This window comes from Megalobrama amblycephala, linkage group LG14 (assembly GCF_018812025.1).
Source record: "Megalobrama amblycephala isolate DHTTF-2021 linkage group LG14, ASM1881202v1, whole genome shotgun sequence".
Taxonomy (NCBI): Eukaryota; Metazoa; Chordata; class Actinopteri; order Cypriniformes; family Xenocyprididae; genus Megalobrama; species Megalobrama amblycephala.
This window is the reverse complement of record NC_063057.1, coordinates 20,553,546-20,564,137: the sequence shown is the minus strand read 5'-3', so window position 1 is coordinate 20,564,137 and position 10,592 is coordinate 20,553,546. Positions and strand designations below refer to the sequence as shown.

Sequence of the window (10,592 nt, the reverse complement as noted above, 5' to 3'; positions counted from 1 at the left end):
TATCTTGCACTTGGAGTATATAAGATTGCTGACACATGTTTGAGTCCGCAGATGCTGACGCAAACCTTCACCTCCATCCTCCCCACCACCACCAGGATGGTCCCTGTCCATACTTCCTAGGGGGGTCGGCTATGCCCCTGCCTTCTTCTTCAGGCAGGAAATGCAGAGTCCACAACCCTTAAGAATCTAAGCTACGGACGGGGCCTACGCCAAAGAACTTTCTTACAACATTTTGCTTGCTGATTGCTAATAAATATGGTTGTCACGTTATCTAACTTCCCGAGTCTTTCTGGTAGAACTGATGATAGAGAGGTGATGTTAGATCTGTCAATGAAAAAATAAAGTTCTGCCCACAGTTGTTGGGCTTTATTGTCTGTATGTTGGTGAACTGGTTCCTTTGATTTCAACATTTTTCTGTTGGATCTTGGTGTCTTGTTAACAAAATAAGCCACTGAAGGGGTCTTGGTGGAGGTGGATTATCGAGCATTGGATTGCTTCCATGTTTTTTTATTTGTATCGGTCAGTCCAAGCTTATGTCAGCACAAACTCAAATCTCTTCCCCAAACTCAATAACTCATCAGAATCCTGGCTGCTGATAGAAGCCCCAGGCACTTCTTCAGCTGCTCAAAATGTTTCTGGCCTCGCCTCTTCCTGACTAGACTGTCAGAATTTAAAATGCTCAGCACATTTTTCCATATGCATGTCTGAGAATCAGACGGCCTTGATTCTTGCAAAATGGATGCTGTTTTGGTTCATGCCACATCAAAAAAAGGCAAATAATTTACTTTCAAAATGCATAATTTGTGTTATTACATCTAACCTTCATTGTTTTGCAGGAACTATTATTGACATGACTTTAATGAAACCCCAAACTCTGATGAAGAAATGAATATTCAATATTGTTTAAAAATCTTTATTTTATGGTTTTTTTTGCGATTATCTGTTTTTGCAGTAGTTTTGCAGTTAACTGTTAGAATCATGTATTATTCCAATGAACTGTGCTCTGCTTGCCTAATCTCAGCAGGCAGAGAGTTCCAAATTTTTGGAGCAATAAGCCATATCACCCATAGATTTTAAACGAGTAAGTGGAACAATTAAAAGGCCAAGGAGCAGGGATCACACGCTGGTGTGTAGGGGGTTAAAAGCTCAGAGAGATAATGAGGAGCCAATCCATGCTTTTACAGTAAGCATGAGAATTTTAAAATCAACATGGAATCTAACAGGGAACCAGTCCAGCTCCTTGTCCTGTTTCCAGACAGGATTCAAGAAGCTGAATTGAACCAACTGTAATTTATTTAGGGTAGCTTTTGAAACCCCAGCCAGTGAAGCATTGCAAGAATCAATGCGAGAAAATATAAAGATGTTAATTAACTTTTCAACCACCCGGGAATTAGTGGTTAGATCGTTGTTGATCCGTGATCCTTATGGACCAAGCCCCACGGTTCGGCACGCATGTGATTCGCAGCTCAATTGCAAGTTTCACCGCAATAGAGTAAAAGGTTATCATTTGCATGTGTTTTGTATTGCTAGTTTACACATTAAACCATTCCAGCGCTATAAGAGGCAAAAGAGGATTTAATTCGGTAGGCTATCGCTGTTATTGGTGCTCACAGAAGCACATACATACAAGGCTTGCGCACACACAGAGAGAGAGGTTTTTTCAGATAGCTCGCAAACTCCAAATTGCAACTCTTTCGCGTCCTCAATGCACTTGGATGGACACAGTCAAAATACCCCTTTCGGCAAGTATTCTCGTAAACACATTCGGTTATGTCTTAATTGAACGAGGTGAGAATATTAATACTACAGTTATACCTTATACTTTAGGTTGTATTTATCTCTGTTTGTAATTGATGTACAGTATTTGTTCTTTTTATAGTCTGTTCACTTGCCTTTAATAATGTATTAGTTAGGCTAGTAGTTTCTGCTGTGGTATCGGAGTAGTTAAAGTGGGCTAAGTAATAAATGATCCGTTGAACCACTACCGGGAATGCTGAAAAAAGGATGTCTTGACAGTGTTATGAACATGAGGAGCATCAAATATCACCCCCTAATGAGGTGTGTTCAGTGCATTGTTGGCGCATTGCTATTTTGAGGCAACTGAAAACGACTGGACCACTGACCAACTGAAACCTGTTCTAAAGTCAATGGTGCAGTATTTTATTTATTTATTTATGTATTTGTTATTTAAAGTGTGTGGTAGTAATAGGTGCGGGTGCACAATGCATGTACACTCTGCTTGTTACACACACAGGGACGCGCAAAAAGATTCCTTTCTGGAGAACTGGTCAGTCTTTCTGCTTGCAAATTCCGCCATGTAAATAGCGAATCCACCATGGTGCAAGCGCAACTGGCTTTTAAAAGGAATGGAAGATGAGACTCTGATTGGTTTATTGCATGTTACATCCAAAACACACCCATGACTCATTAAGAGACTAGGTACAACCCTTTTGGACCATGTGCCTGACACGACGGCCATTTTTTCCATTGTTAAACTAGCAAAAGTGGATTCAGACATGCCCTAAGTGCACCTGCGCCGTGCGCTTCAGACCATGCGCTCAGATCTTTAAAATAGGGCCCTTAAAGTTAAAGTAGGGCTGGGCGATATATCGCATGCGATTGTCACACGCATTTCATCAGTAAAGCCGGTTCCCTGATTACCGCTAAATCGCCATCACCTGCTTTCAAATGGAGCGGCATTTAATAGACAGAGCCGTAGTTCATTGACAAGCTATGCAATATCGCGTTCATTATCGAAGGCGATTCATCTGCAATAATGAACGTGATATTGCGTAGCTTGTCAGTGATCTACGGCTCTGTCTATTAAATTGAGAGAAATGCAAGAAACGCGCATTTCGTCAGTAAAGCCGGTTCCCTGATTACCGCTAAATCGTCATCACCTGCTTTCAAGTGGAGCGGCATTTAATAGACAGAGCCATAGTTCATTGACAAGCTACGCAATATCGCGATTATCTGCGATAATGAACGCGATATTGCGTAGCTTGTCAGTGATCTACGGTTCTGTCTATTAAATGCAGCTCCATTTGAAAGCAGGTGATGGCGATTTAGCGGTAATCAGGGAACCGGCTTTACTGACGAAATGCGCGTGACAATCGCATGCGATATATCGCCCAGCCCTAAGTTAAAGACCCAGCCTTATGTAGCTGGTGGGGTGAACCAATGGGCATTACCTCCGTCTTGTCACTGTTCAGACAAAGACAATTTCTAGACATCCATTTTTTAATCTCAGAAATACATTGAGAAAGAAAGGACACAGCCACATTAATATCAGGTTTTGAATGTATATAAACCTGCATAGAAGTGAAAGTTGAAACCAAGTGATCTTAAAATTTGACCAAGAGGATAAATGTAGATGCTAAAAAGTAAAGGGCCCAAAATTGATCCTTGAGGAACACCAGATTGCATCACACCAATATCATACCTGCAACCACCCATAACAACAAACTGTTTTCGATCTGAAAGACATGGCTTTAACCAGCTCAGTGCAGTATCAGAAACACCAAAGACAGATTCTAAACGAGTAAGTAAAACTGAGTGATCAACATTGTCGAAAGCGGCACTGAGATCAAGAAGATTCAAAATAGAAAGAGCAAGAATCACAAGCGATTAACAAATAATTAGTGACCTTAACAGTTGTTAAATGCTTCTCTACTTAAAAGATGTCAATGTCATTTTTCAGCAGATAAAACATAAACATTAAGTTTCTTTTAGCTCAGAGTACTAAATATAAAATGACCTTTCCATCTGGACTCAAAGGTTTCTTCTCTATCATTATTTAATCATACAGCTCTAAAAGCAAAAGAGCACATCTAGCATTTCACCACGTTATAAACATCTTCCACGAAACATTGTGGAAATGGGCTTGTGGGTGTCTTGGGTATCGTACTGGCGTTTGTAAGTCAATCTTGGAAGGATATAATGGCATGAGGTTTCATGTAGACGTGGTGGGATTGGGAAGGAAGCCATTTGAATCTGTTGACAGTGTCTCGCTCTATTTTCATGATGTTTGGAGAATAATGAAGCTCAGAAGCAAGCGGGGGGGATCTGAAAGAAACACATTTGCGTAGGACCGGTGGCAGAGGCTTTGTGCTCTGACTTGATGTGGCACATTAAGATGGCACGCAATGTATGAGGCTCTATGGGCATCTTATTGTCGGCGGCGGAGGCAGAATTTGCTTGTCATGTTGAACTGTTTTTGAAATTCATGGAAAAATTCATGCATAATTTAACAGTTAATTTCTGTACATATGCATGTAATGTCATGTCTTTGAAACAGCCTTTTTTGTGGAGGATTTTTATCATTTTAATCAATGGTTGTGTTACATGAATATATCTTGCAGTTTTCTGGGCTGGATCTGACTGTTAAATGATATGATCTGAAACTGAAGAAAGATTTGTAGAAGGCATTATGATCTGAGGATAAAATAATGCTTGTCTTTGAGAACAGATGGGTTTTAGTCTCTGTAGAAATACTCTTGTTGTCTTATTAAAAGCATGTTGTAATTGCAGAATGTGTTTTTTAAATGCAAAATATTTTCTTCTTTCAAAGTCATTAATTGTTGTGACAAGGTTTAAGATGTATTATACACATCTGGCAGTAGCCTTGAGAATAATAAGACATAAAACACAAGATCAGTCCTGTGTGTTCAAAAGACTCGCTCTAAACAAGCCATGAAATGAGAAGAGAAGCTTCATACACTTCTCATGATAATAATGCTGAACTGTCAGAAAGAAGGAGTGAGAGAGACCTTGAAGCAAGAAAAAAAACTTTGAACTGAGTCATATGGGCAATACTGAAAGAGGAAAACATGATTGTCTTCATGCACATGTAGCTCAATATCACACTTTAGTTACATGTTTTTGTTCAATATCCATCTGGCTTCTTGGTTTCTGTGATATGGATTTCAGCTCTTGACTTCCTGTATTAAATATCGTCCTTGATAAGAGTATAGGAAATTATTTACAGATGGTAACATGGAGAGAACATGATGATGATAGCAGGATACAAAAGGATTGAATCACAATGTTTTCTTTAGTAATAGAAATCTTTTTTATTATTATTATTAATACAATTTTTTGGCTTATATGTAACCCAGCTAAAAAAGGACAAAGTATCAGTTTCTTTTTATGTATTTTATGTACTTAATTCATGAAGTTATGTGTGGGGGCTAAATGATTAGAAGCATATGAAAGTGCGAAATAGATTTGGGTTACACTTTACTTTATATTGCTGTTTTCATTGAGTTAATTGAGATTGTGATTCTGAGCACACGGCCTGTGCAAATAGAGTCCATGTTTTACTTTAATTAATGTAAAATGTATTTAAACATGGTAAATACAGGCATGGTTTCATAGACACGGCTTAGATTAAGCCAGGAATTTACAGAATATTTACAGAAATTACAGAATACTCTATCTCACAGAAGTGAATACACCCCTCACATTTTTGTAAAAATGTATTATATCTTTTCATGTGACAACACTGAAGAAATGACATTTTGCTACAATGTAAAGTAGTGAGTGTACAGCTTCTATAAGTAGGATTCGTACTCACTGTACTCACTTTTGTGGCCAGCGGTTTAGACATTAATGGCTGTGTGTTAAGTTATTTTGAGGGGACAGCAAATTTACACTGTTATACAAGCTGTACACTCACTACTTTACATTGTAGCAAAATGTCATTTCTTCAGTGTTGTCACATGAAAAGATATAATAAAATATTTACAAAAATGTGAGGGGTGTACTCACTGCTGTGAGATACTGTATATTCTAATTGCATGTGGATGATATATGTTTTAAATGCTGTATTGTGTAATATAAAGCCAACATAATAAATCATCAGTGCTATAGAAGAGGAGCTTTATATATTATAGGGTTTAAGATATAAGAGGTTATAAGGAAATGTTCTACAACGAAAGCTGAGAAAACCAGTGCTAGAGACAGCGTTGATACTAATTCTTTTTCACAAATTCCACCTTCTGTTCATTTAGGGTATGTTCACTTGGTCACTCGGATTTCTTGGTTCTTTTGGCCCGGACCAAAAAAGAAAATAATACATTTAATCCTGGTCCTCTTAGCATTCACACTTGTTATTTTTAACACCGAACCTAAAGATACAAAACAAAAAACAGCTTTTACTATGTACACTTTGCAACAAAACTTACAAACAGAACATTCAAAACAATGCTGTAAATGTGCCCGCTGTATGCGCATACATATGGTGGTATTTTTACCAGCTGAGTACTCATGTGAAAAGAAGTCGTAAACAGTACCAGGAATTCCTCCTTTACACACAGAAATGAAGATCTGCAGGAAGGATACGGCAGTTCCAAAGTTTGTTTGGAAGTGGACCGAGACACACCCTCTTTTTTGATGTGCACCAAGGTTTGTATGGCAGCGTTCACACTTATTTAATTGAACTGCACTAACGTGCAATCGCAATAGACTAAAACAAACCTAAGTGTTGGGAAAATTGCTTTTAAAAGTAATGCATCACAATATTGGGTTACTCCCTAAAAAAGTAAGTAATTGTGTTACTTAGTTACTTTTTATGGAAAGTAATGTGTTACATTACTTTTGAGTTACTTTTTCACACCTGGGCTGGGCTTGCTTGTTTGTTTTTAATAACAACAAAAAAAGTTCTATTTTTGGCAAATGTAAAGGCCCTTTCACATAGAGGGCCCTATTTTAACGATCTAAGGTGCACTTAGGGCATGTCCGAATCCTCTTTTGCTAGTTTAATGATGGAAATGGCGCAGTCATTTTTAGTTGCCTCAAAATAGCAACACGCTAACAATGCACCTGAGCACACCTCTTTTTCCAACCAGCACGTCCATGGGCGAACAAATGGCCGCGAGTGCATTTGCTATTTAAACAACGTGATGCTGGACATGAAAATGATAACTGCGTCGGGCTGAAACTAGCAAAAAACACTTGCATCACGCCTGGCGTCACATTGCGCCGGGTGTATGATAGGGCCCCAAAAGTGAAATGAATAAGCCTCAGGTTGAAAGAAATGCAAATTCACGCTTGTACAGCAGAGTGCAAAGTTTTAAAAAAAAAAACTTTCAGCTGTGCTGCCATTCTGGATCACAGAAGAATAGGATGCAGGATGCAAATGCTCACGAAGAAGAATGCTGGACTGCGATTGTGCGTTTGTCTGTAAGTGGTTAAATATACTTGCACCTCGGCTCAAAATGCTTTAATGATGTGAGATTAATGTAAACACAGCCCACTGCGAACACACCTAATTCGCTTCAACCTTTTTGAACTTTATGAATGGTTATTTTAGATTCAAATGGTGTGTGTAAAAGAGCTGGAAGCAAGCAGAGTACGGATATTTCTAGAGCACGTAGTGCCATCTGCTAAAAACTAGGCTCAGAATCGATTCGAGAGAGGATCGCGAATCATCGGAAAATATCAGAATCGCTCCAGATTCTTTGTAGTGCGAATAGAGAGAATCAATGTATTGTTCCAGCCCTACTTACTTCAGCAATAAAAATAAAAACAAATTAAACACAAATGTGATGTTTATCTATACTAATTTTTGCTTTTTAGTATGGATCATCGAAGGTGAAAAAGTAAAAAAGTACTTTTTTTTTTTGAAAAAATACATTGTAAATTTAAAAGTTATGCATTACTTTACTAGTTACTTGAAAAAAGTAATCTGATTACGTAACTCAAGTTACTTGTAATGCATTACCCCCAACACTGGAACACACCCTTAAAGATAAAGATAAAAGTTAAACTAGATTTCAATGCAACAGTATCATTTTGTGATTCACATGCACACTGTTGACAGCTTTCTATCTATGTATCTGTCTGCTTCTATTAACACAATTATAACTTCCCCATGACTGGTAAAAATGTTTGAAAAATGTTTCCTATCACCATACAAACTCAGGCTGACCTCTGTATCAGTGTTTGGGGGCGTCTGGGCGGCCATCTGAGTGACAGCGCCTCCCCAGCAGCCTGGTAAACCACAGGGAACAAGCAAAGGCTTATAATTACAGTGTATCCTCCAGTCCTAATAGCAACTGCTTATATTTAATTACACACTGTCATCGGCCCAAACAGTGCTGAGAGCGCAGAACACTGCTGTTGCCTTGACAACCATTGGAGAAAATCATGGTAATTAATCAGCGGAGAGAATGACGGGAAAATAGTCAGCCCAAACAATTTACGGATCATTCTGTTTGTTGCGACTCTATGGGAGTTTGGTAAATCAAAACTTTTAGTTTGCATATATCACATGGAATCTAGTACAAAAATGGATGGAAACATTTTAGACGTTGCTGGATTATCAATCTTGCATCTGTTTATGGTTCAGACAAGTTTGCTCATTAAATGTAAAGGACATTTTAACCTATAAAGTTTTATGGCTCATTTAATGAGAATGAGCCAAAATGACTTTGTAATGGCTGTTAACAAGAACGCTGTGCAAGATTCTGCTCGACATACACCTGGGACAATGTGCTCTTTCCAAAGTTCCTCCATTAACAGTGGCTTGTCAGTGTTAACTGTGCGAATGACCTTTTTCTCATAATTTGCCTCATATGGCGCTCAGCAGGACCATGTAAATCATCAGCTCATCAAAGCCTGTGCAAATCACATCTGGATGACAGTCTGAATATGGAAACATTCTGAAAAACACAGCAGGACTCAAAGCCCTTGGAGACCAAACGATTGTTCATTTTCAACCTGTCTGGCTGCTTTATTTCGAAGCGTAGTTTGATCCAGGGAAATCATGAGAGTTTGTCAAGATGACGAGATAAAAGCTGCTGAATGGACAATAAATCATCGGTCTGTCACGAGGAACCGTGTTTGTGGTGTAAAAGAAGAGCCGAATGTCTCAAGAGCAACTCAGGCGTGAGTTTAATGTGATGCAAAGCACTTATCACCACTAAAGTCACAATGATTCAACATTCGCTCTTATTTGAAAAAGGATAAAGTTATTTATTATCAAGTGTGATGATGATAGAAATGTCTATCATACTCTATTATAATGAGCTGAGATCATGGATAAGTCACTGTTTGTTCTGTCTTTCTTGAAGAGTGTCAAACAAATACCAACAGTCTTGGTAAGGTAGTAACTTTTATGTAACATTTACGTTTTTTATCTATATATTTTACATGTTTGTCATTTTGTTTACATATGTACCATGTCTTTTTGGATATTTACTAAATTTATCACAAAATACCATAGTATTACTATCTGATGCCATCACTGCAAATTGGTACTATATCACAGGAACCCATTATATAATGTAACTTTATTTTAAATGCAAACTAAACCTGAGATCCATAATTTAAATGTCTTGGCATTATGATAAATAATGGTAGAGCTCAGAGTAAATCACCTCATAACTGTGAAAATATAAAACTTTTCCATTTACAATGATCCATCACTCACAGCTACTAGATGCTGCTTAAACTTTATAACTCTGTATTAAAATGCTGCATTGTTTGTTTCCCCATTATATCGCTTGTATCTCTCACGGTCGCTGGAGTTTTGCGAGTGTTTACTACAGGGTCCAGTGCATTTTCAGCCCTCGTTTGAGCAGTTCACTTGATAAGAGGCAGCAGATCGATGAATTCTGAGCTAACTGACAAACTTATTGACCTGGACGCAGACGGCAATGCGTTTGTTCGGATGAGGCTCTTTGGTGCTGCTTCAAAACCGACGCGAGACCCGAGGGCTTCTGGGTAACATTAGCTGCCATTAACATTCGTATCCAGAAACAGCGTCTTCATCTTCAGGCATATTTCTCTCCACAGTTCTATTATTGCTAAAAGCTTTTCATTTAAAGCTACTTAACCAAATTTATTCACATTGCAAGGGTAAAAAATGTGGTTCTTTTGGGCACCGTGATTAAGATCATTTCAGCACATTCATACTGTATCTCTGGAAACTGCTCTCAATCACATGCACCTCAATCTACTGGTGAACGAAAGCATTTGCATCAGCCTCACAGTCAGGTTGTATCATAGTAGCAGGTAAAAATACCAATTCCCTGCTGTCTTACTGTGTCATTCTCACTGCTGATATACGATATCATATCCAATTGACGTATGAATTATGAATGAGTGTCAAATGTGTGTGTGTGTTTCTGACTAAAAGTGCTGACGGATGAAAAAAAATGAGAAAAATCACCACCTCCCTGGACAGAATCAACTTCCCTCTAGCAAAACACTCACAATTACATTTTCAGGATGCTTCTAATTCTGTCCAAATATGCAATTACTGTGGCATTAGAGTTTTTGTCCTACCTTCATGTGCACCTGGGAAGCTCAGAGTCAGGCATTCATTATTATGACATTTCCCACATTCAAGTTGGATATATAAGGAAGTCGCCTAAACAAAACAAAATAATTATATTGTCAACAATAAATTCAAAATTATGAATTTTGTGATTAACTTTACACTTGTTGCCTATAAGCGGTTCCATACATAGTGCCTTTAAATTATTGAAATAAAGCACATAAAATTAAAATGACTTGCAAAATCATTTAGTGCCATTCACTACAGACTTATAGTCTCTATAGACTGTACAGATTATAGATTTATTATA

General features: G+C 38.0%; 1 long non-coding RNA gene across 1 annotated transcript in view; it reads right to left on the bottom strand.

Annotated features, from left to right (window-relative positions):
• LOC125246447 overlaps window positions 1-10,592 on the bottom strand; it is a 61,414-nt gene that overhangs the window by 38,974 nt on the left and 11,848 nt on the right. The window contains exon 7 of the long non-coding RNA XR_007179876.1: window positions 10,291-10,375. This is a non-coding gene — a long non-coding RNA (uncharacterized LOC125246447). The remainder of the gene's footprint in view (window positions 1-10,290; window positions 10,376-10,592) is intronic.